This window comes from Gadus macrocephalus, chromosome 6 (genome assembly GCF_031168955.1).
Source record: "Gadus macrocephalus chromosome 6, ASM3116895v1".
Lineage (NCBI taxonomy): Eukaryota > Metazoa > Chordata > Actinopteri > Gadiformes > Gadidae > Gadus > Gadus macrocephalus.
Window position 1 is genome coordinate 550,001 of NC_082387.1, and position 22,911 is coordinate 572,911.

At 45.2% G+C, this 22,911-nt stretch overlaps 25 non-coding genes across 25 annotated transcripts; all 25 read right to left on the minus strand.

The window, feature by feature from the left end:
* Positions 1-587: 587 nt before the first annotated feature.
* On the minus strand, positions 588-660 carry trnav-aac (transfer RNA valine (anticodon AAC)). The gene has a single exon. It is a non-coding gene; the product is annotated as a tRNA-Val (tRNA).
* A 237-nt stretch (positions 661-897) lies between these two features.
* Positions 898-970, minus strand: trnav-cac (transfer RNA valine (anticodon CAC)). The gene has a single exon. It is a non-coding gene; the product is annotated as a tRNA-Val (tRNA).
* A 1,348-nt stretch (positions 971-2,318) lies between these two features.
* Positions 2,319-2,391, minus strand: trnav-cac (transfer RNA valine (anticodon CAC)). Its single transcript has one exon. It is a non-coding gene; the product is annotated as a tRNA-Val (tRNA).
* Positions 2,392-2,858: 467 nt separating this feature from the next.
* Positions 2,859-2,931, minus strand: trnav-aac (transfer RNA valine (anticodon AAC)). The gene has a single exon. It is a non-coding gene; the product is annotated as a tRNA-Val (tRNA).
* Positions 2,932-3,777: 846 nt separating this feature from the next.
* On the minus strand, positions 3,778-3,850 carry trnav-cac (transfer RNA valine (anticodon CAC)). The gene has a single exon. It is a non-coding gene; the product is annotated as a tRNA-Val (tRNA).
* Positions 3,851-4,310: 460 nt separating this feature from the next.
* On the minus strand, positions 4,311-4,383 carry trnav-aac (transfer RNA valine (anticodon AAC)). The gene has a single exon. It is a non-coding gene; the product is annotated as a tRNA-Val (tRNA).
* A 2,331-nt stretch (positions 4,384-6,714) lies between these two features.
* On the minus strand, positions 6,715-6,787 carry trnav-uac (transfer RNA valine (anticodon UAC)). The gene has a single exon. It is a non-coding gene; the product is annotated as a tRNA-Val (tRNA).
* A 237-nt stretch (positions 6,788-7,024) lies between these two features.
* trnav-cac (transfer RNA valine (anticodon CAC)) lies at positions 7,025-7,097 on the minus strand. Its single transcript has one exon. It is a non-coding gene; the product is annotated as a tRNA-Val (tRNA).
* Positions 7,098-8,020: 923 nt separating this feature from the next.
* trnav-aac (transfer RNA valine (anticodon AAC)) lies at positions 8,021-8,093 on the minus strand. Its single transcript has one exon. It is a non-coding gene; the product is annotated as a tRNA-Val (tRNA).
* Positions 8,094-8,629: 536 nt separating this feature from the next.
* On the minus strand, positions 8,630-8,702 carry trnav-uac (transfer RNA valine (anticodon UAC)). Its single transcript has one exon. It is a non-coding gene; the product is annotated as a tRNA-Val (tRNA).
* Positions 8,703-9,943: 1,241 nt separating this feature from the next.
* On the minus strand, positions 9,944-10,016 carry trnav-aac (transfer RNA valine (anticodon AAC)). The gene has a single exon. It is a non-coding gene; the product is annotated as a tRNA-Val (tRNA).
* A 536-nt stretch (positions 10,017-10,552) lies between these two features.
* Positions 10,553-10,625, minus strand: trnav-uac (transfer RNA valine (anticodon UAC)). Its single transcript has one exon. It is a non-coding gene; the product is annotated as a tRNA-Val (tRNA).
* A 237-nt stretch (positions 10,626-10,862) lies between these two features.
* Positions 10,863-10,935, minus strand: trnav-cac (transfer RNA valine (anticodon CAC)). The gene has a single exon. It is a non-coding gene; the product is annotated as a tRNA-Val (tRNA).
* A 974-nt stretch (positions 10,936-11,909) lies between these two features.
* On the minus strand, positions 11,910-11,982 carry trnae-uuc (transfer RNA glutamic acid (anticodon UUC)). The gene has a single exon. It is a non-coding gene; the product is annotated as a tRNA-Glu (tRNA).
* Positions 11,983-12,721: 739 nt separating this feature from the next.
* Positions 12,722-12,794, minus strand: trnav-aac (transfer RNA valine (anticodon AAC)). Its single transcript has one exon. It is a non-coding gene; the product is annotated as a tRNA-Val (tRNA).
* Positions 12,795-13,330: 536 nt separating this feature from the next.
* On the minus strand, positions 13,331-13,403 carry trnav-uac (transfer RNA valine (anticodon UAC)). Its single transcript has one exon. It is a non-coding gene; the product is annotated as a tRNA-Val (tRNA).
* Positions 13,404-13,640: 237 nt separating this feature from the next.
* Positions 13,641-13,713, minus strand: trnav-cac (transfer RNA valine (anticodon CAC)). Its single transcript has one exon. It is a non-coding gene; the product is annotated as a tRNA-Val (tRNA).
* A 974-nt stretch (positions 13,714-14,687) lies between these two features.
* trnae-uuc (transfer RNA glutamic acid (anticodon UUC)) lies at positions 14,688-14,760 on the minus strand. The gene has a single exon. It is a non-coding gene; the product is annotated as a tRNA-Glu (tRNA).
* Positions 14,761-16,044: 1,284 nt separating this feature from the next.
* On the minus strand, positions 16,045-16,117 carry trnav-uac (transfer RNA valine (anticodon UAC)). Its single transcript has one exon. It is a non-coding gene; the product is annotated as a tRNA-Val (tRNA).
* Positions 16,118-17,358: 1,241 nt separating this feature from the next.
* On the minus strand, positions 17,359-17,431 carry trnav-aac (transfer RNA valine (anticodon AAC)). The gene has a single exon. It is a non-coding gene; the product is annotated as a tRNA-Val (tRNA).
* A 536-nt stretch (positions 17,432-17,967) lies between these two features.
* Positions 17,968-18,040, minus strand: trnav-uac (transfer RNA valine (anticodon UAC)). The gene has a single exon. It is a non-coding gene; the product is annotated as a tRNA-Val (tRNA).
* Positions 18,041-18,277: 237 nt separating this feature from the next.
* trnav-cac (transfer RNA valine (anticodon CAC)) lies at positions 18,278-18,350 on the minus strand. Its single transcript has one exon. It is a non-coding gene; the product is annotated as a tRNA-Val (tRNA).
* Positions 18,351-21,089: 2,739 nt separating this feature from the next.
* Positions 21,090-21,162, minus strand: trnav-aac (transfer RNA valine (anticodon AAC)). Its single transcript has one exon. It is a non-coding gene; the product is annotated as a tRNA-Val (tRNA).
* Positions 21,163-21,698: 536 nt separating this feature from the next.
* trnav-uac (transfer RNA valine (anticodon UAC)) lies at positions 21,699-21,771 on the minus strand. The gene has a single exon. It is a non-coding gene; the product is annotated as a tRNA-Val (tRNA).
* A 237-nt stretch (positions 21,772-22,008) lies between these two features.
* Positions 22,009-22,081, minus strand: trnav-cac (transfer RNA valine (anticodon CAC)). The gene has a single exon. It is a non-coding gene; the product is annotated as a tRNA-Val (tRNA).
* Positions 22,082-22,911: the final 830 nt, after the last annotated feature.

Genomic DNA, 22,911 nt, shown 5'->3' on the forward strand with positions numbered 1-22,911 from the left:
GAACTTCTCACAACTAGAGTTTGAGTTTAACTTTCATACAGTCTATGCTCTCAACTACGAGCGCTAAACACAAATACTATCACCATGTTTCCGCCCGGTCTCGAACCGGGGACCTTTCGCGTGTGAGGCGAACGTGATAACCACTACACTACGGAAACACATATACGGATAATCTGGCAACCCATCAGAATCCCGTCAGAGTGGTCAGGTGTGAATGTAAGTGGTTATATCATTCATATTTGAAACATATTATCCTAAACATCCATTCGCCCATCTGCTACAGCGGTGAACAATGCCAGCACGCTAGGCCTCAATTGTAAAGTCGTAACGACTGCGGCCAAAGCCCGCCACGACATGCCAATGGCCTACGAACCGTGCATTGCATGCTAGACGATCCAGGATGAGACGGTTACCCCAGAAGTCCTTGCTGGAGAGGTGCACGTAGAAGATTCAGTAACGCTAGGCAAATCAGGAAAGGAGGTTGACACCCAGACACTTCTAAGAACTTCTCACAACTAGAGTTTGAGTTTAACTTTCATACAGTCTATGCTCTCAACTACGAGCGCTAAACACAAATACTATCACCATGTTTCCGCCCGGTCTCGAACCGGGGACCTTTCGCGTGTTAGGCGAACGTGATAACCACTACACTACGGAAACCAGTTAGTTTGACCAAAACCCTGGAAAATGTTGTCAGCAGAAGCTCCCGCATTAACAGGTTTTCAGCGTTGGTTTAAATACTTAATAATATGACGAGGCTATCGGTTCAAGAGGTGGCGTGGTGCCAAGTAGACGCTGCTGAAGGTTCTGTTCAAGATAGACTCTTCACGAACAGCTTCTTGATAGTAAAGCAGGAGAATTTAAACATTAACTTTGTATACCTCAAATAAGTAATGCTGTTTCCGCCCGGTTTCGAACCGGGGACCTTTCGCGTGTGAGGCGAACGTGATAACCACTACACTACGGAAACACATATACGGATAATCTGGCAACCCATCAGAATCCCGTCAGAGTGGTCAGGTGTGAATGTAAGTGGTTATATCATACATATTTGAAACATATTATCCTAAACATCCATTCGCCCATCTGCTACAGCGGTGAACAATGCCAGCACGCTAGGCCTCAATTGTAAAGTCGTAACGACTGCGGCCAAAGCCCGCCACGACATGCCAATGGCCTACGAACCGTGCATTGCATGCTAGACGATCCAGGATGAGACGGTTACCCCAGAAGTCCATGCTGGAGAGGTGCACGTAGAAGATTCAGTAACGCTAGGCAAATCAGGAAAGGAGGTTGACACCCAGACACTTCTAAGAACTTCTCGCAACTAGAGTTTGAGTTTAACTTTCATACAGTCTATGCTCTCAACTACGAGCGCTAAACACAAATACTATCACCATGTTTCCGCCCGGTCTCGAACCGGGGACCTATCGCGTGTTAGGCGAACGTGATAACCACTACACTACGGAAACCAGTTAGTTTGACCAAAACCCTGGAAAATGTTGTCAGCAGAAGCTCCCGCATTAACAGGTTTTCAGCGCAGGTTTAAACACTTAATAATATGACGAGGCTATCGGTTGAAGAGGTGGCGGGGTGCCAAGTAGACGCTGCTGAAGGTCCTGTTCCAGACAGACTTTTCCAGAATAGATGCTTGATAGTAAAGCAGGAGAATTTAAACATTAACTTTGTATATCTCAGAACAATGAAACTGTTTCCGCTCGGTTTCGAACCGGTGACCTTTTGCATGTCAGGCGTACGTAATAACCACTATACTAAGGAAACCGGTTTAATTGAGCAAAACCCTAGATAATTTTGTTATCGGAAGCTCCCGCATGAACAGGTTTTCAGCACAGGTTTAAACACTTAATAATATGATGAGGCTATCGGTTTAAGAGGTGACGTGGTGCCCAGTCGTCACTGCTGAAGGTCCTGTTCCAGACAGACTTTTCCAGAATAGATGCTTGATAGTAAAGCAGGAGAATTTAAACATTAAATTTGTAAGTAATGCTGTTTCCGCCCGGTCTTGAACCGGGGACCATTCGCGTGTAAGGCGAACGTGATAACCACTACACTACGGAAACCTGTGAGTTTGAAAAAAAACCTAGAAAAAATTGTCATTAGAAGCACCCGCATGAACAGGTTTTCCGCGTTGGTTTAAATACTTAATAATATGACGAGGCTATCGGTTCAAGAGGTGGCGTGGTGCCAAGTAGACGCTGCTGAAGGTTCTGTTCAAGATAGACTCTTCACGAACAGCTTCTTGATAGTAAAGCAGGAGAATTTAAACATTAACTTTGTATACCTCAAAAAAGTAATGCTGTTTCCGCCCGGTTTCGAACCGGGGACCTTTCGCGTGTGAGGCGAACGTGATAACCACTACACTACGGAAACACATATACGGATAATCTGGCAACCCATCAGAATCCCGTCAGAGTGGTCAGGTGTGAATGTAAGTGGTTATATCATACATATTTGAAACATATTATCCCAAACATCCATTCGCCCATCTGCTACAGCGGTGAACAATGCCAGCACGCTAGGCCTCAATTGTAAAGTCGTAACGACTGCGGCCAAAGCCCGCCACGACATGCCAATGGCCGACGAACCGTGCATTGCATGCTAGACGATCCAGGATGAGACGGTTACCACAGAAGTCCATGCTGGAGAGGTGCACGTAGAAGATTCAGTAACGCTAGTCAAATCAGGAAAGGAGGTTGACACCCAGACACTTCTAAGAACTTCTCACAACTAGAGTTTGAGTTTAACTTTCATACAGTCTATGCTCTCAACTACGAGCGCTAAACACAAATACTATCGCCATGTTTCCGCCCGGTCTCGAACCACAAATACTATCGCCATGTTTCCGCCCGGTCTCGAACCGGGGACCTTTCGCGTGTTAGGCGAACGTGATAACCACTACACTACGGAAACCAGTTAGTTTGACCAAAACCCTGGAAAATGTTGTCAGGAGAAGCTCCCGCATTAACAGGTTTTCAGCGCAGGTTTAAACACTTAATAATATGACGAGGCTATCGGTTGAAGAGGTGGCGGGGTGCCAAGTAGACGCTGCTGAAGGTCCTGTTCCAGACAGACTTTTCCAGAATAGATGCTTGATAGTAAAGCAGGAGAATTTAAACATTAACTTTGTATATCTCAAAACAATGAAACTGTTTCCGCTCGGTTTCGAACCGGTGACCTTTTGCATGTCAGGCGTACGTAATAACCACTATACTAAGGAAACCGGTTTAATTGAGCAAAACCCTAGATAATTTTGTTATCGGAAGCTCCCGCATGAACAGGTTTTCAGCACAGGTTTAAACACTTAATAATATGATGAGGCTATCGGTTTAAGAGGTGACGTGGTGCCCAGTCGTCACTGCTGAAGGTCCTGTTCCAGACAGACTTTTCCAGAATAGATGCTTGATAGTAAAGCAGGAGAATTTAAACATTAAATTTGTAAGTAATGCTGTTTCCGCCTGGTCTTGAACCGGGGACCTTTCGCGTGTAAGGCGAACGTGAAAACCACTACACTACGGAAACCTGTGAGTTTGAAAAAAAACCTAGAAAAAATTGTCATTAGAAGCACCCGCATGAACAGGTTTTCCGCGTTGGTTTAAATACTTAATAATATGACGAGGCTATCGGTTCAAGAGGTGGCGTGGTGCCAAGTAGACGCTGCTGAAGGTTCTGTTCAAGATAGACTCTTCACGAACAGCTTCTTGATAGTAAAGCAGGAGAATTTAAACATTAACTTTGTATACCTCAAAAAAGTAATGCTGTTTCCGCCCGGTTTCGAACCGGGGACCTTTCGCGTGTGAGGCGAACGTGATAACCACTACACTACGGAAACACATATACGGATAATCTGGCAACCCATCAGAATCCCGTCAGAGTGGTCAGGTGTGAATGTAAGTGGTTATATCATACATATTTGAAACATATTATCCCAAACATCCATTCGCCCATCTGCTACAGCGGTGAACAATGCCAGCACGCTAGGCCTCAATTGTAAAGTCGTAACGACTGCGGCCAAAGCCCGCCACGACATGCCAACGAACCGTGCATTGCATGCTAGACGATCCAGGATGAGACGGTTACCACAGAAGTCCATGCTGGAGAGGTGCACGTAGAAGATTCAGTAACGCTAGGCAAATCAGGAAAGGAGGTTGACACCCAGACACTTCTAAGAACTTCTCACAACTAGAGTTTGAGTTTAACTTTCATACAGTCTATGCTCTCAACTACGAGCGCTAAACACAAATACTATCGCCATGTTTCCGCCCGGTCTCGAACCACAAATACTATCGCCATGTTTCCGCCCGGTCTCGAACCGGGGACCTTTCGCGTGTTAGGCGAACGTGATAACCACTACACTACGGAAACCAGTTAGTTTGACCAAAACCCTGGAAAATGTTGTCAGGAGAAGCTCCCGCATTAACAGGTTTTCAGCGCAGGTTTAAACACTTAATAATATGACGAGGCTATCGGTTGAAGAGGTGGCGGGGTGCCAAGTAGACGCTGCTGAAGGTCCTGTTCCAGACAGACTTTTCCAGAATAGATGCTTGATAGTAAAGCAGGAGAATTTAAACATTAACTTTGTATATCTCAAAACAATGAAACTGTTTCCGCTCGGTTTCGAACCGGTGACCTTTTGCATGTCAGGCGTACGTAATAACCACTATACTAAGGAAACCGGTTTAATTGAGCAAAACCCTAGATAATTTTGTTATCGGAAGCTCCCGCATGAACAGGTTTTCAGCACAGGTTTAAACACTTAATAATATGATGAGGCTATCGGTTTAAGAGGTGACGTGGTGCCCAGTCGTCACTGCTGAAGGTCCTGTTCCAGACAGACTTTTCCAGAATAGATGCTTGATAGTAAAGCAGGAGAATTTAAACATTAAATTTGTAAGTAATGCTGTTTCCGCCCGGTCTTGAACCGGGGACCTTTCGCGTGTAAGGCGAACGTGAAAACCACTACACTACGGAAACCTGTGAGTTTGAAAAAAAACCTAGAAAAAATTGTCATTAGAAGCACCCGCATGAACAGGTTTTCCGCGTTGGTTTAAATACTTAATAATATGACGAGGCTATCGGTTCAAGAGGTGGCGTGGTGCCAAGTAGACGCTGCTGAAGGTTCTGTTCAAGATAGACTCTTCACGAACAGCTTCTTGATAGTAAAGCAGGAGAATTTAAACATTGACTTTGTATACCTCAAAATAGTAATGCTGTTTCCGCCCGGTATTGAACCGGGGACCTTTCGCGTGTGAGGCGAACGTGATAACCACTACACTACGGCACTACGGTCTTGAACCGGGGACCTTTCGCGTGTAAGGCGAACGTGAAAACCACTACACTACGGAAACCTGTGAGTTTGAAAAAAAACCTAGAAAAAATTGTCATTAGAAGCACCCGCATGAACAGGTTTTCCGCGTTGGTTTAAATACTTAATAATATGACGAGGCTATCGGTTCAAGAGGTGGCGTGGTGCCAAGTAGACGCTGCTGAAGGTTCTGTTCAAGATAGACTCTTCACGAACAGCTTCTTGATAGTAAAGCAGGAGAATTTAAACATTAACTTTGTATACCTCAAAAAAGTAATGCTGTTTCCGCCCGGTATTGAACCGGGGACCTTTCGCGTGTGAGGCGAACGTGATAACCACTACACTACGGAAACACAAATACGGAAAATCTGGCAACCCATCAGAATCCCGTCAGAGTGGTCAGGTGTGAATGTAAGTGGTTATATCATACATATTTGAAACATATTATCCTAAACATCCATTCGCCCATCTGCTACAGCGGTGAACAATGCTAGCACGCTAGGCCTCAATTGTAAAGTCGTAACGACTGCGGCCAAAGCCCGCCACGACATGCCAATGGCCTACGAACCGTGCATTGCATGCTAGACGATCCAGGATGAGACGGTTACCCCAGAAGTCCATGCTGGAGAGGTGCACGTAGAAGATTCAGTAACGCTAGGCAAATCAGGAAAGGAGGTTGACACCCAGACACTTCTAAGAACTTCTCACAACTAGAGTTTGAGTTTAACTTTCATACAGTCTATGCTCTCAACTACGAGCGCTAAACACAAATACTATCACCATGTTTCCGCCCGGTCTCGAACCGGGGACCTTTCGCGTGTTTGGCGAACGTGATAACCACTACACTACGGAAACCAGTTAGATTGACCAAAACCCTGGAAAATGTTGTCAGCAGAAGCTCCCGCATTAACAGGTTTTCAGCGCAGGTTTAAACACTTAATAATATGACGAGGCTATCGGTTGAAGAGGTGGCGGGGTGCCAAGTAGACGCTGCTGAAGGTTCTGTTCCAGATAGACTTTTCCCGAATAGCTGCTTGATAGTAAAGCAGGAGAATTTAAACATTAACTTTGTATATCTCAAAACAATGAAACTGTTTCCGCTCGGTTTCGAACCGGTGACCTTTTGCATGTCAGGCGTACGTAATAACCACTATACTAAGGAAACCGGTTTAATTGAGCAAAACCCTAGATAATTTTGTTATCGGAAGCTCCCGCATGAACAGGTTTTCAGCACAGGTTTAAACACTTAATAATATGATGAGGCTATCGGTTTAAGAGGTGACGTGGTGCCCAGTCGTCACTGCTGAAGGTCCTGTTCCAGACAGACTTTTCCAGAATAGATGCTTGATAGTAAAGCAGGAGAATTTAAACATTAAATTTGTAAGTAATGCTGTTTCCGCCCGGTCTTGAACCGGGGACCTTTCGCGTGTAAGGCGAACGTGATAACCACTACACTACGGAAACCTGTGAGTTTGAAAAAAAACCTAGAAAAAATTGTCATTAGAAGCACCCGCATGAACAGGTTTTCCGCGTTGGTTTAAATACTTAATAATATGACGAGGCTATCGGTTCAAGAGGTGGCGTGGTGCCAAGTAGACGCTGCTGAAGGTTCTGTTCAAGATAGACTCTTCACGAACAGCTTCTTGATAGTAAAGCAGGAGAATTTAAACATTAACTTTGTATACCTCAAAAAAGTAATGCTGTTTCCGCCCGGTTTCGAACCGGGGACCTTTCGCGTGTGAGGCGAACGTGATAACCACTACACTACGGAAACACATATACAGATAATCTGGCAACCCATCAGAATCCCGTCAGAGTGGTCAGGTGTGAATGTAAGTGGTTATATCATACATATTTGAAACATATTATCCTAAACATCCATTCGCCCATCTGCTACAGCGGTGAACAATGCCAGCACGCTAGGCCTCAATTGTAAAGTCGTAACGACTGCGGCCAAAGCCCGCCACGACATGCCAATGGCCGACGAACCGTGCATTGCATGCTAGACGATCCAGGATGAGACGGTTACCCCAGAAGTCCATGCTGGAGAGGTGCACGTAGAAGATTCAGTAACGCTAGGCAAATCAGGTTGACACCCAGACACTTCTGAGAACTTCTCACAACTAGAGTTTGAGTTTAACTTTCATACAGTCTATGCTCTCAACTACGAGCGCTAAACACAAATACTATCACCATGTTTCCGCCCGGTCTCGAACCGGGGACCTTTCGCGTGTGAGGCGAACGTGATAACCACTACACTACGGAAACACATATACGGATAATCTGGCAACCCATCAGAATCCCGTCAGAGTGGTCAGGTGTGAATGTAAGTGGTTATATCATTCATATTTGAAACATATTATCCTAAACATCCATTCGCCCATCTGCTACAGCGGTGAACAATGCCAGCACGCTAGGCCTCAATTGTAAAGTCGTAACGACTGCGGCCAAAGCCCGCCACGACATGCCAATGGCCTACGAACCGTGCATTGCATGCTAGACGATCCAGGATGAGACGGTTACCCCAGAAGTCCATGCTGGAGAGGTGCACGTAGAAGATTCAGTAACGCTAGGCAAATCAGGAAAGGAGGTTGACACCCAGACACTTCTAAGAACTTCTCACAACTAGAGTTTGAGTTTAACTTTCATACAGTCTATGCTCTCAACTACGAGCGCTAAACACAAATCCTATCACCATGTTTCCGCCCGGTCTCGAACCGGGGACCTTTCGCGTGTTAGGCGAACGTGATAACCACTACACTACGGAAACCAGTTAGATTGACCAAAACCCTGGAAAATGTTGTCAGCAGAAGCTCCCGCATTAACAGGTTTTCAGCGCAGGTTTAAACACTTAATAATATGACGAGGCTATCGGTTGAAGAGGTGGCGGGGTGCCAAGTAGACGCTGCTGAAGGTTCTGTTCCAGATAGACTTTTCCCGAATAGCTGCTTGATAGTAAAGCAGGAGAATTTAAACATTAACTTTGTATATCTCAATACAATGAAACTGTTTCCGCTCGGTTTCGAACCGGTGACCTTTTGCATGTCAGGCGTACGTAATAACCACTATACTAAGGAAACCGGTTTAATTGAGCAAAACCCTAGATAATTTTGTTATCGGAAGCTCCCGCATGAACAGGTTTTCAGCACAGGTTTAAACACTTAATAATATGATGAGGCTATCGGTTTAAGAGGTGACGTGGTGCCCAGTCGTCACTGCTGAAGGTCCTGTTCCAGACAGACTTTTCCAGAATAGATGCTTGATAGTAAAGCAGGAGAATTTAAACATTAAATTTGTAAGTAATGCTGTTTCCGCCCGGTCTTGAACCGGGGACCTTTCGCGTGTAAGGCGAACGTGATAACCACTACACTACGGAAACCTGTGAGTTTGAAAAAAAACCTAGAAAAAATTGTCATTAGAAGCACCCGCATGAACAGGTTTTCCGCGTTGGTTTAAATACTTAATAATATGACGAGGCTATCGGTTCAAGAGGTGGCGTGGTGCCAAGTAGACGCTGCTGAAGGTTCTGTTCAAGATAGACTCTTCACGAACAGCTTCTTGATAGTAAAGCAGGAGAATTTAAACATTAACTTTGTATACCTCAAAAAAGTAATGCTGTTTCCGCCCGGTTTCGAACCGGGGACCTTTCACGTGTGAGGCGAACGTGATAACCACTACACTACGGAAACACATATACGGATAATCTGGCAACCCATCAGAATCCCGTCAGAGTGGTCAGGTGTGAATGTAAGTGGTTATATCATACATATTTGAAACATATTATCCTAAACATCCATTCGCCCATCTGCTACAGCGGTGAACAATGCCAGCACGCTAGGCCTCAATTGTAAAGTCGTAACGACTGCGGCCAAAGCCCGCCACGACATGCCAATGGCCGACGAACCGTGCATTGCATGCAAGACGATCCAGGATGAGACGGTTACCCCAGAAGTCCATGCTGGAGAGGTGCATGTAGAAGATTCAGTAACGCTAGGCAAATCAGGAAAGGAGGTTGACACCCAGACACTTCTGAGAACTTCTCACAACTAGAGTTTGAGTTTAACTTTCATACAGTCTATGCTCTCAACTACGAGCGCTAAACACAAATACTATCACCATGTTTCCGCCCGGTCTCGAACCGGGGACCTTTCGCGTGTGAGGCGAACGTGATAACCACTACACTACGGAAACACATATACGGATAATCTGGCAACCCATCAGAATCCCGTCAGAGTGGTCAGGTGTGAATGTAAGTGGTTATATCATTCATATTTGAAACATATTATCCTAAACATCCATTCGCCCATCTGCTACAGCGGTGAACAATGCCAGCACGCTAGGCCTCAATTGTAAAGTCGTAACGACTGCGGCCAAAGCCCGCCACGACATGCCAATGGCCTACGAACCGTGCATTGCATGCTAGACGATCCAGGATGAGACGGTTACCCCAGAAGTCCATGCTGGAGAGGTGCACGTAGAAGATTCAGTAACGCTAGGCAAATCAGGAAAGGAGGTTGACACCCAGACACTTCTAAGAACTTCTCACAACTAGAGTTTGAGTTTAACTTTCATACAGTCTATGCTCTCAACTACGAGCGCTAAACACAAATACTATCACCATGTTTCCGCCCGGTCTCGAACCGGGGACCTTTCGCGTGTTAGGCGAACGTGATAACCACTACACTACGGAAACCAGTTAGATTGACCAAAACCCTGGAAAATGTTGTCAGCAGAAGCTCCCGCATTAACAGGTTTTCAGCGCAGGTTTAAACACTTAATAATATGACGAGGCTATCGGTTGAAGAGGTGGCGGGGTGCCAAGTAGACGCTGCTGAAGGTTCTGTTCCAGATAGACTTTTCCCGAATAGCTGCTTGATAGTAAAGCAGGAGAATTTAAACATTAACTTTGTATATCTCAAAACAATGAAACTGTTTCCGCTCGGTTTCGAACCGGTGACCTTTTGCATGTCAGGCGTACGTAATAACCACTATACTAAGGAAACCGGTTTAATTGAGCAAAACCCTAGATAATTTTGTTATCGGAAGCTCCCGCATGAACAGGTTTTCAGCACAGGTTTAAACACTTAATAATATGATGAGGCTATCGGTTTAAGAGGTGACGTGGTGCCCAGTCGTCACTGCTGAAGGTCCTGTTCCAGACAGACTTTTCCAGAATAGATGCTTGATAGTAAAGCAGGAGAATTTAAACATTAAATTTGTAAGTAATGCTGTTTCCGCCCGGTCTTGAACCGGGGACCTTTCGCGTGTAAGGCGAACGTGATAACCACTACACTACGGAAACCTGTGAGTTTGAAAAAAAACCTAGAAAAAATTGTCATTAGAAGCACCCGCATGAACAGGTTTTCCGCGTTGGTTTAAATACTTAATAATATGACGAGGCTATCGGTTCAAGAGGTGGCGTGGTGCCAAGTAGACGCTGCTGAAGGTTCTGTTCAAGATAGACTCTTCACGAACAGCTTCTTGATAGTAAAGCAGGAGAATTTAAACATTAACTTTGTATACCTCAAAAAAGTAATGCTGTTTCCGCCCGGTTTCGAACCGGGGACCTTTCGCGTGTGAGGCGAACGTGATAACCACTACACTACGGAAACACATATACGGATAATCTGGCAACCCATCAGAATCCCGTCAGAGTGGTCAGGTGTGAATGTAAGTGGTTATATCATTCATATTTGAAACATATTATCCTAAACATCCATTCGCCCATCTGCTACAGCGGTGAACAATGCCAGCACGCTAGGCCTCAATTGTAAAGTCGTAACGACTGCGGCCAAAGCCCGCCACGACATGCCAATGGCCTACGAACCGTGCATTGCATGCTAGACGATCCAGGATGAGACGGTTACCCCAGGAGTCCATGCTGGAGAGGTGCACGTAGAAGATTCAGTAACGCTAGGCAAATCAGGAAAGGAGGTTGACACCCAGACACTTCTAAGAACTTCTCACAACTAGAGTTTGAGTTTAACTTTCATACAGTCTATGCTCTCAACTACGAGCGCTAAACACAAATACTATCACCATGTTTCCGCCCGGTCTCGAACCGGGGACCTTTCGCGTGTGAGGCGAACGTGATAACCACTACACTACGGAAACCAGTTAGTTTGACCCAAACCCTGGAAAATGTTGTCAGCAGAAGCTCCCGCATTAACAGGTTTTCAGCGCAGGTTTAAACACTTAATAATATGACGAGGCTATCGGTTGTAGAGGTGGCGGGGTGCCAAGTAGACGCTGCTGCTTGATAGTAAAGCAGGAGAATTTAAACATTAACTTTGTATATCTCAAAACAATGAAACTGTTTCCTCTCGGTTTCGAACCGGTGACCTTTTGCATGTCAGGCGTACGTAATAACCACTATACTAAGGAAACCGATTTAATTGAGCTAAACCCTAGATAATTTTGTTATCGGAAGCTCCCGCATGAACAGGTTTTCAGCACAGGTTTAAACACTTAATAATATGACGAGGCTATCGGTTGAAGAGGTGGCGGGGTGCCAAGTCAGACTTTTCCAGAATAGATGCTTGATAGTAAAGCAGGAGAATTTAAACATTAAATTTGTAAGTAATGCTGTTTCCGCCCGGTCTTGAATCGGGGACCTTTCGCGTGAAAGGCAAACGTGATAACCACTACACTACGGAAACCTGTGAGTTTGAAAAAAAACCTAGAAAAAATTGTCATTAGAAGCACCCGCATGAACAGGTTTTCCGCGTTGGTTTAAATACTTAATAATATGACGAGGCTATCGGTTCAAGAGGTGGCGTGGTGCCAAGTAGACGCTGCTGAAGGTTCTGTTCAAGATAGACTCTTCACGAACAGCTTCTTGATAGTAAAGCAGGAGAATTTAAACATTAACTTTGTATACCTCAAAATAGTAATGCTGTTTCCGCCCGGTTTCGAACCGGGGACCTTTCGCGTGTGTGGCGAACGTGATAACCACTACACTACGGAAACACATATACGGATAATCTGGCAACCCATCAGAATCCCGTCAGAGTGGTCAGGTGTGAATGTAAGTGGTTATATCATACATATTTGAAACATATTATCCTAAACATCCATTCGCCCATCTGCTACAGCGGTGAACAATGCTAGCACGCTAGGCCTCAATTGTAAAGTCGTAACGACTGCGGCCAAAGCCCGCCACGACATGCCAATGGCCTACGAACCGTGCATTGCATGCTAGACGATCCAGGATGAGACGGTTACCCCAGAAGTCCATGCTGGAGAGGTGCACGTAGAAGATTCAGTAACGCTAGGCAAATCAGGAAAGGAGGTTGACACCCAGACACTTCTAAGAACTTCTCACAACTAGAGTTTGAGTTTAACTTTCATACAGTCTATGCTCTCAACTACGAGCGCTAAACACAAATACTATCACCATGTTTCCGCCCGGTCTCGAACCGGGGACCTTTCGCGTGTTAGGCGAACGTGATAACCACTACACTACGGAAACCAGTTAGATTGACCAAAACCCTGGAAAATGTTGTCAGCAGAAGCTCCCGCATTAACAGGTTTTCAGCGCAGGTTTAAACACTTAATAATATGACGAGGCTATCGGTTGAAGAGGTGGCGGGGTGCCAAGTAGACGCTGCTGAAGGTTCTGTTCCAGATAGACTTTTCCCGAATAGCTGCTTGATAGTAAAGCAGGAGAATTTAAACATTAACTTTGTATATCTCAAAACAATGAAACTGTTTCCGCTCGGTTTCGAACCGGTGACCTTTTGCATGTCAGGCGTACGTAATAACCACTATACTAAGGAAACCGGTTTAATTGAGCAAAACCCTAGATAATTTTGTTATCGGAAGCTCCCGCATGAACAGGTTTTCAGCACAGGTTTAAACACTTAATAATATGATGAGGCTATCGGTTTAAGAGGTGACGTGGTGCCCAGTCGTCACTGCTGAAGGTCCTGTTCCAGACAGACTTTTCCAGAATAGATGCTTGATAGTAAAGCAGGAGAATTTAAACATTAAATTTGTAAGTAATGCTGTTTCCGCCCGGTCTTGAACCGGGGACCTTTCGCGTGTAAGGCGAACGTGATAACCACTACACTACGGAAACCTGTGAGTTTGAAAAAAAACCTAGAAAAAATTGTCATTAGAAGCACCCGCATGAACAGGTTTTCCGCGTTGGTTTAAATACTTAATAATATGACGAGGCTATCGGTTCAAGAGGTGGCGTGGTGCCAAGTAGACGCTGCTGAAGGTTCTGTTCAAGATAGACTCTTCACGAACAGCTTCTTGATAGTAAAGCAGGAGAATTTAAACATTAACTTTGTATACCTCAAAAAAGTAATGCTGTTTCCGCCCGGTTTCGAACCGGGGACCTTTCGCGTGTGAGGCGAACGTGATAACCACTACACTACGGAAACACATATACGGATAATCTGGCAACCCATCAGAATCCCGTCAGAGTGGTCAGGTGTGAATGTAAGTGGTTATATCATTCATATTTGAAACATATTATCCTAAACATCCATTCGCCCATCTGCTACAGCGGTGAACAATGCCAGCACGCTAGGCCTCAATTGTAAAGTCGTAACGACTGCGGCCAAAGCCCGCCACGACATGCCAATGGCCTACGAACCGTGCATTGCATGCTAGACGATCCAGGATGAGACGGTTACCCCAGGAGTCCATGCTGGAGAGGTGCACGTAGAAGATTCAGTAACGCTAGGCAAATCAGGAAAGGAGGTTGACACCCAGACACTTCTAAGAACTTCTCACAACTAGAGTTTGAGTTTAACTTTCATACAGTCTATGCTCTCAACTACGAGCGCTAAACACAAATACTATCACCATGTTTCCGCCCGGTCTCGAACCGGGGACCTTTCGCGTGTGAGGCGAACGTGATAACCACTACACTACGGAAACCAGTTAGTTTGACCCAAACCCTGGAAAATGTTGTCAGCAGAAGCTCCCGCATTAACAGGTTTTCAGCGCAGGTTTAAACACTTAATAATATGACGAGGCTATCGGTTGTAGAGGTGGCGGGGTGCCAAGTAGACGCTGCTGCTTGATAGTAAAGCAGGAGAATTTAAACATTAACTTTGTATATCTCAAAACAATGAAACTGTTTCCTCTCGGTTTCGAACCGGTGACCTTTTGCATGTCAGGCGTACGTAATAACCACTATACTAAGGAAACCGATTTAATTGAGCTAAACCCTAGATAATTTTGTTATCGGAAGCTCCCGCATGAACAGGTTTTCAGCACAGGTTTAAACACTTAATAATATGACGAGGCTATCGGTTGAAGAGGTGGCGGGGTGCCAAGTCAGACTTTTCCAGAATAGATGCTTGATAGTAAAGCAGGAGAATTTAAACATTAAATTTGTAAGTAATGCTGTTTCCGCCCGGTCTTGAATCGGGGACCTTTCGCGTGAAAGGCAAACGTGATAACCACTACACTACGGAAACCTGTGAGTTTGAAAAAAAACCTAGAAAAAATTGTCATTAGAAGCACCCGCATGAACAGGTTTTCCGCGTTGGTTTAAATACTTAATAATATGACGAGGCTATCGGTTCAAGAGGTGGCGTGGTGCCAAGTAGACGCTGCTGAAGGTTCTGTTCAAGATAGACTCTTCACGAACAGCTTCTTGATAGTAAAGCAGGAGAATTTAAACATTAACTTTGTATACCTCAAAATAGTAATGCTGTTTCCGCCCGGTTTCGAACCGGGGACCTTTCGCGTGTGTGGCGAACGTGATAACCACTACACTACGGAAACACATATACGGATAATCTGGCAACCCATCAGAATCCCGTCAGAGTGGTCAGGTGTGAATGTAAGTGGTTATATCATACATATTTGAAACATATTATCCTAAACATCCATTCGCCCATCTGCTACAGCGGTGAACAATGCTAGCACGCTAGGCCTCAATTGTAAAGTCGTAACGACTGCGGCCAAAGCCCGCCACGACATGCCAATGGCCTACGAACCGTGCATTGCATGCTAGACGATCCAGGATGAGACGGTTACCCCAGAAGTCCATGCTGGAGAGGTGCACGTAGAAGATTCAGTAACGCTAGGCAAATCAGGAAAGGAGGTTGACACCCAGACACTTCTAAGAACTTCTCACAACTAGAGTTTGAGTTTAACTTTCATACAGTCTATGCTCTCAACTACGAGCGCTAAACACAAATACTATCGCCATGTTTTCGCCCGGTCTCGAACCGGGGACCTTTCGCATGTTAGGCGAACGTGATAACCACTACACTACGGAAACCAGTTAGTTTGACCAAAACCCTGGAAAATGTTGTCAGCAGAAGCTCCCGCATTAACAGGTTTTCAGCGCAGGTTTAAACACTTAATAATATGACGAGGCTATCGGTTGAAGAGGTGGCGGGGTGCCAAGTAGACGCTGCTGCTTGATAGTAAAGCAGGAGAATTTAAACATTAACTTTGTATATCTCAAAACAATGAAACTGTTTCCTCTCGGTTTCGAACCGGTGACCTTTTGCATGTCAGGCGTACGTAATAACCACTATACTAAGGAAACCGATTTAATTGAGCTAAACCCTAGATAATTTTGTTATCGGAAGCTCCCGCATGAACAGGTTTTCAGCACAGGTTTAAACACTTAATAATATGACGAGGCTATCGGTTGAAGAGGTGGCGGGGTGCCAAGTCAGACTTTTCCAGAATAGATGCTTGATAGTAAAGCAGGAGAATTTAAACATTAAATTTGTAAGTAATGCTGTTTCCGCCCGGTCTTGAACCGGGGACCTTTCGCGTGTAAGGCGAACGTGATAACCACTACACTACGGAAACCTGTGAGTTTGAAAAAAAACCTAGAAAAAATTGTCATTAGAAGCACCCGCATGAACAGGTTTTCCGCGTTGGTTTAAATACTTAATAATATGACGAGGCTATCGGTTCAAGAGGTGGCGTGGTGCCAAGTAGACGCTGCTGAAGGTTCTGTTCAAGATAGACTCTTCACGAACAGCTTCTTGATAGTAAAGCAGGAGAATTTAAACATTAACTTTGTATACCTCAAAAAAGTAATGCTGTTTCAGCCCGGTTTCGAACCGGGGACCTTTCGCGTGTGAGGCGAACGTGATAACCACTACACTACGGAAACACATATACGGATAATCTGGCAACCCATCAGAATCCCGTCAGAGTGGTCAGGTGTGAATGTAAGTGGTTATATCATACATATTTGAAACATATTATCCTAAACATCCATTCGCCCATCTGCTACAGCGGTGAACAATGCCAGCACGCTAGGCCTCAATTGTAAAGTCGTAACGACTGCGGCCAAAGCCCGCCACGACATGCCAATGGCCGACGAACCGTGCATTGCATGCTAGACGATCCAGGATGAGACGGTTACCCCAGAAGTCCATGCTGGAGAGGTGCACGTAGAAGATTCAGTAACGCTAGGCAAATCAGGAAAGGAGGTTGACACCCAGACACTTCTGAGAACTTCTCACAACTAGAGTTTGAGTTTAACTTTCATACAGTCTATGCTCTCAACTACGAGCGCTAAACACAAATACTATCACCATGTTTCCGCCCGGTCTCGAACCGGGGACCTTTCGCGTGTGAGGCGAACGTGATAACCACTACACTACGGAAACACATATACGGATAATCTGGCAACCCATCAGAATCCCGTCAGAGTGGTCAGGTGTGAATGTAAGTGGTTATATCATTCATATTTGAAACATATTATCCTAAACATCCATTCGCCCATCTGCTACAGCGGTGAACAATGCCAGCACGCTAGGCCTCAATTGTAAAGTCGTAACGACTGCGGCCAAAGCCCGCCACGACATGCCAATGGCCTACGAACCGTGCATTGCATGCTAGACGATCCAGGATGAGACGGTTACCCCAGAAGTCCATGCTGGAGAGGTGCACGTAGAAGATTCAGTAACGCTAGGCAAATCAGGAAAGGAGGTTGACACCCAGACACTTCTAAGAACTTCTCACAACTAGAGTTTGAGTTTAACTTTCATACAGTCTATGCTCTCAACTACGAGCGCTAAACACAAATACTATCGCCATGTTTCCGCCCGGTCTCGAACCGGGGACCTTTCGCGTGTTAGGCGAACGTGATAACCACTACACTACGGAAACCAGTTAGATTGACCAAAACCCTGGAAAATGTTGTCAGCAGAAGCTCCCGCATTAACAGGTTTTCAGCGCAGGTTTAAACACTTAATAATATGACGAGGCTATCGGTTGAAGAGGTGGCGGGGTGCCAAGTAGACGCTGCTGAAGGTTCTGTTCCAGATAGACTTTTCCCGAATAGCTGCTTGATAGTAAAGCAGGAGAATTTAAACATTAACTTTGTATATCTCAAAACAATGAAACTGTTTCCGCTCGGTTTCGAACCGGTGACCTTTTGCATGTCAGGCGTACGTAATAACCACTATACTAAGGAAACCGGTTTAATTGAGCAAAACCCTAGATAATTTTGTTATCGGAAGCTCCCGCATGAACAGGTTTTCAGCACAGGTTTAAACACTTAATAATATGATGAGGCTATCGGTTTAAGAGGTGACGTGGTGCCCAGTCGTCACTGCTGAAGGTCCTGTTCCAGACAGACTTTTCCAGAATAGATGCTTGATAGTAAAGCAGGAGAATTTAAACATTAAATTTGTAAGTAATGCTGTTTCCGCCCGGTCTTGAACCGGGGACCTTTCGCGTGTAAGGCGAACGTGATAACCACTACACTACGGAAACCTGTGAGTTTGAAAAAAAACCTAGAAAAAATTGTCATTAGAAGCACCCGCATGAACAGGTTTTCCGCGTTGGTTTAAATACTTAATAATATGACGAGGCTATCGGTTCAAGAGGTGGCGTGGTGCCAAGTAGACGCTGCTGAAGGTTCTGTTCAAGATAGACTCTTCACGAACAGCTTCTTGATAGTAAAGCAGGAGAATTTAAACATTAACTTTGTATACCTCAAAATAGTAATGCTGTTTCCGCCCGGTTTCGAACCGGGGACCTTTCGCGTGTGAGGCGAACGTGATAACCACTACACTACGGAAACACATATACGGATAATCTGGCAACCCATCAGAATCCCGTCAGAGTGGTCAGGTGTGAATGTAAGTGGTTATATCATACATATTTGAAACATATTATCCTAAACATCCATTCGCCCATCTGCTACAGCGGTGAACAATGCTAGCACGCTAGGCCTCAATTGTAAAGTCGTAACGACTGCGGCCAAAGCCCGCCACGACATGCCAATGGCCTACGAACCGTGCATTGCATGCTAGACGATCCAGGATGAGACGGTTACCCCAGAAGTCCATGCTGGAGAGGTGCACGTAGAAGATTCAGTAACGCTAGGCAAATCAGGAAAGGAGGTTGACACCCAGACACTTCTAAGAACTTCTCACAACTAGAGTTTGAGTTTAACTTTCATACAGTCAATGCTCTCAACTACGAGCGCTAAACACAAATACTATCACCATGTTTCCGCCCGGTCTCGAACCGGGGACCTTACGCGTGTGAGGCGAACGTGATAACCACTACACTACGGAAACACATATACGGATAATCTGGCAACCCATCAGAATCCCGTCAGAGTGGTCAGGTGTGAATGTAAGTGGTTATATCATTCATATTTGAAACATATTATCCTAAACATCCATTCGCCCATCTGCTACAGCGGTGAACAATGCCAGCACGCTAGGCCTCAATTGTAAAGTCGTAACGACTGCGGCCAAAGCCCGCCACGACATGCCAATGGCCTACGAACCGTGCATTGCATGCTAGACGATCCAGGATGAGACGGTTACCCCAGAAGTCCATGCTGGAGAGGTGCACGTAGAAGATTCAGTAACGCTAGGCAAATCAGGAAAGGAGGTTGACACCCAGACACTTCTAAGAACTTCTCACAACTAGAGTTTGAGTTTAACTTTCATACAGTCTATGCTCTCAACTACGAGCGCTAAACACAAATACTATCGCCATGTTTTCGCCCGGTCTCGAACCGGGGACCTTTCGCGTGTTAGGCGAACGTGATAACCACTACACTACGGAAACCAGTTAGTTTGACCAAAACCCTGGAAAATGTTGTCAGCAGAAGCTCCCGCATTAACAGGTTTTCAGCGCAGGTTTAAACACTTAATAATATGACGAGGCTATCGGTTGAAGAGGTGGCGGGGTGCCAAGTAGACGCTGCTGAAGGTTCTGTTCCAGATAGACTTTTCCCGAATAGCTGCTTGATAGTAAAGCAGGAGAATTTAAACATTAACTTTGTATATCTCAAAACAATGAAACTGTTTCCGCTCGGTTTCGAACCGGTGACCTTTTGCATGTCAGGCGTACGTAATAACCACTATACTAAGGAAACCGGTTTAATTGAGCAAAACCCTAGATAATTTTGTTATCGGAAGCTCCCGCATGAACAGGTTTTCAGCACAGGTTTAAACACTTAATAATATGATGAGGCTATCGGTTTAAGAGGTGACGTGGTGTCTTGAACCGGGGACCTTTCGCGTGTAAGGCGAACGTGATAACCACTACACTACGGAAACCTGTGAGTTTGAAAAAAAACCTAGAAAAAATTGTCATTAGAAGCACCCGCATGAACAGGTTTTCCGCGTTGGTTTAAATACTTAATAATATGACGAGGCTATCGGTTCAAGAGGTGGCGTGGTGCCAAGTAGACGCTGCTGAAGGTTCTGTTCAAGATAGACTCTTCACGAACAGCTTCTTGATAGTAAAGCAGGAGAATTTAAACATTAACTTTGTATACCTCAAAAAAGTAATGCTGTTTCAGCCCGGTTTCGAACCGGGGACCTTTCGCGTGTGAGGCGAACGTGATAACCACTACACTACGGAAACACATATACGGATAATCTGGCAACCCATCAGAATCCCGTCAGAGTGGTCAGGTGTGAATGTAAGTGGTTATATCATACATATTTGAAACATATTATCCTAAACATCCATTCGCCCATCTGCTACAGCGGTGAACAATGCCAGCACGCTAGGCCTCAATTGTAAAGTCGTAACGACTGCGGCCAAAGCCCGCCACGACATGCCAATGGCCGACGAACCGTGCATTGCATGCTAGACGATCCAGGATGAGACGGTTACCCCAGAAGTCCATGCTGGAGAGGTGCACGTAGAAGATTCAGTAACGCTAGGCAAATCAGGAAAGGAGGTTGACACCCAGACACTTCTGAGAACTTCTCACAACTAGAGTTTGAGTTTAACTTTCATACAGTCTATGCTCTCAACTACGAGCGCTAAACACAAATACTATCACCATGTTTCCGCCCGGTCTCGAACCGGGGACCTTTCGCGTGTGAGGCGAACGTGATAACCACTACACTACGGAAACACATATACGGATAATCTGGCAACCCATCAGAATCCCGTCAGAGTGGTCAGGTGTGAATGTAAGTGGTTATATCATTCATATTTGAAACATATTATCCTAAACATCCATTCGCCCATCTGCTACAGCGGTGAACAATGCCAGCACGCTAGGCCTCAATTGTAAAGTCGTAACGACTGCGGCCAAAGCCCGCCACGACATGCCAATGGCCTACGAACCGTGCATTGCATGCTAGACGATCCAGGATGAGACGGTTACCCCAGAAGTCCATGCTGGAGAGGTGCACGTAGAAGATTCAGTAACGCTAGGCAAATCAGGAAAGGAGGTTGACACCCAGACACTTCTAAGAACTTCTCACAACTAGAGTTTGAGTTTAACTTTCATACAGTCTATGCTCTCAACTACGAGCGCTAAACACAAATACTATCGCCATGTTTCCGCCCGGTCTCGAACCGGGGACCTTTCGCGTGTTAGGCGAACGTGATAACCACTACACTACGGAAACCAGTTAGATTGACCAAAACCCTGGAAAATGTTGTCAGCAGAAGCTCCCGCATTAACAGGTTTTCAGCGCAGGTTTAAACACTTAATAATATGACGAGGCTATCGGTTGAAGAGGTGGCGGGGTGCCAAGTAGACGCTGCTGAAGGTTCTGTTCCAGATAGACTTTTCCCGAATAGCTGCTTGATAGTAAAGCAGGAGAATTTAAACATTAACTTTGTATATCTCAAAACAATGAAACTGTTTCCGCTCGGTTTCGAACCGGTGACCTTTTGCATGTCAGGCGTACGTAATAACCACTATACTAAGGAAACCGGTTTAATTGAGCAAAACCCTAGATAATTTTGTTATCGGAAGCTCCCGCATGAACAGGTTTTCAGCACAGGTTTAAACACTTAATAATATGATGAGGCTATCGGTTTAAGAGGTGACGTGGTGCCCAGTCGTCACTGCTGAAGGTCCTGTTCCAGACAGACTTTTCCAGAATAGATGCTTGATAGTAAAGCAGGAGAATTTAAACATTAAATTTGTAAGTAATGCTGTTTCCGCCCGGTCTTGAACCGGGGACCTTTCGCGTGTAAGGCGAACGTGATAACCACTACACTACGGAAACCTGTGAGTTTGAAAAAAAACCTAGAAAAAATTGTCATTAGAAGCACCCGCATGAACAGGTTTTCCGCGTTGGTTTAAATACTTAATAATATGACGAGGCTATCGGTTCAAGAGGTGGCGTGGTGCCAAGTAGACGCTGCTGAAGGTTCTGTTCAAGATAGACTCTTCACGAACAGCTTCTTGATAGTAAAGCAGGAGAATTTAAACATTAACTTTGTATACCTCAAAAAAGTAATGCTGTTTCCGCCCGGTTTCGAACCGGGGACCTTTCGCGTGTGAGGCGAACGTGATAACCACTACACTACGGAAACACATATACGGATAATCTGGCAACCCATCAGAATCCCGTCAGAGTGGTCAGGTGTGAATGTAAGTGGTTATATCATTCATATTTGAAACATATTATCCTAAACATCCATTCGCCCATCTGCTACAGCGGTGAACAATGCCAGCACGCTAGGCCTCAATTGTAAAGTCGTAACGACTGCGGCCAAAACCCGCCACGACATGCCAATGGCCTACGAACCGTGCATTGCATGCTAGACGATCCAGGATGAGACGGTTACCCCAGAAGTCCATGCTGGAGAGGTGCACGTAGAAGATTCAGTAACGCTAGGCAAATCAGGAAAGGAGGTTGACACCCAGACACTTCTAAGAACTTCTCACAACTAGAGTTTGAGTTTAACTTTCATACAGTCTATGCTCTCAACTACGAGCGCTAAACACAAATACTATCACCATGTTTCCGCCCGGTCTCGAACCGGGGACCTTTCGCGTGTGAGGCGAACGTGATAACCACTACACTACGGAAACCAGTTAGTTTGACCAAAACCCTGGAAAATGTTGTCAGCAGAAGCTCCCGCATTAACAGGTTTTCAGCGCAGGTTTAAACACTTAATAATATGACGAGGCTATCGGTTGAAGAGGTGGCGGGGTGCCAAGTAGACGCTGCTGCTTGATAGTAAAGCAGGAGAATTTAAACATTAACTTTGTATATCTCAAAACAATGAAACTGTTTCCTCTCGGTTTCGAACCGGTGACCTTTTGCATGTCAGGCGTACGTAATAACCACTATACTAAGGAAACCGATTTAATTGAGCTAAACCCTAGATAATTTTGTTATCGGAAGCTCCCGCATGAA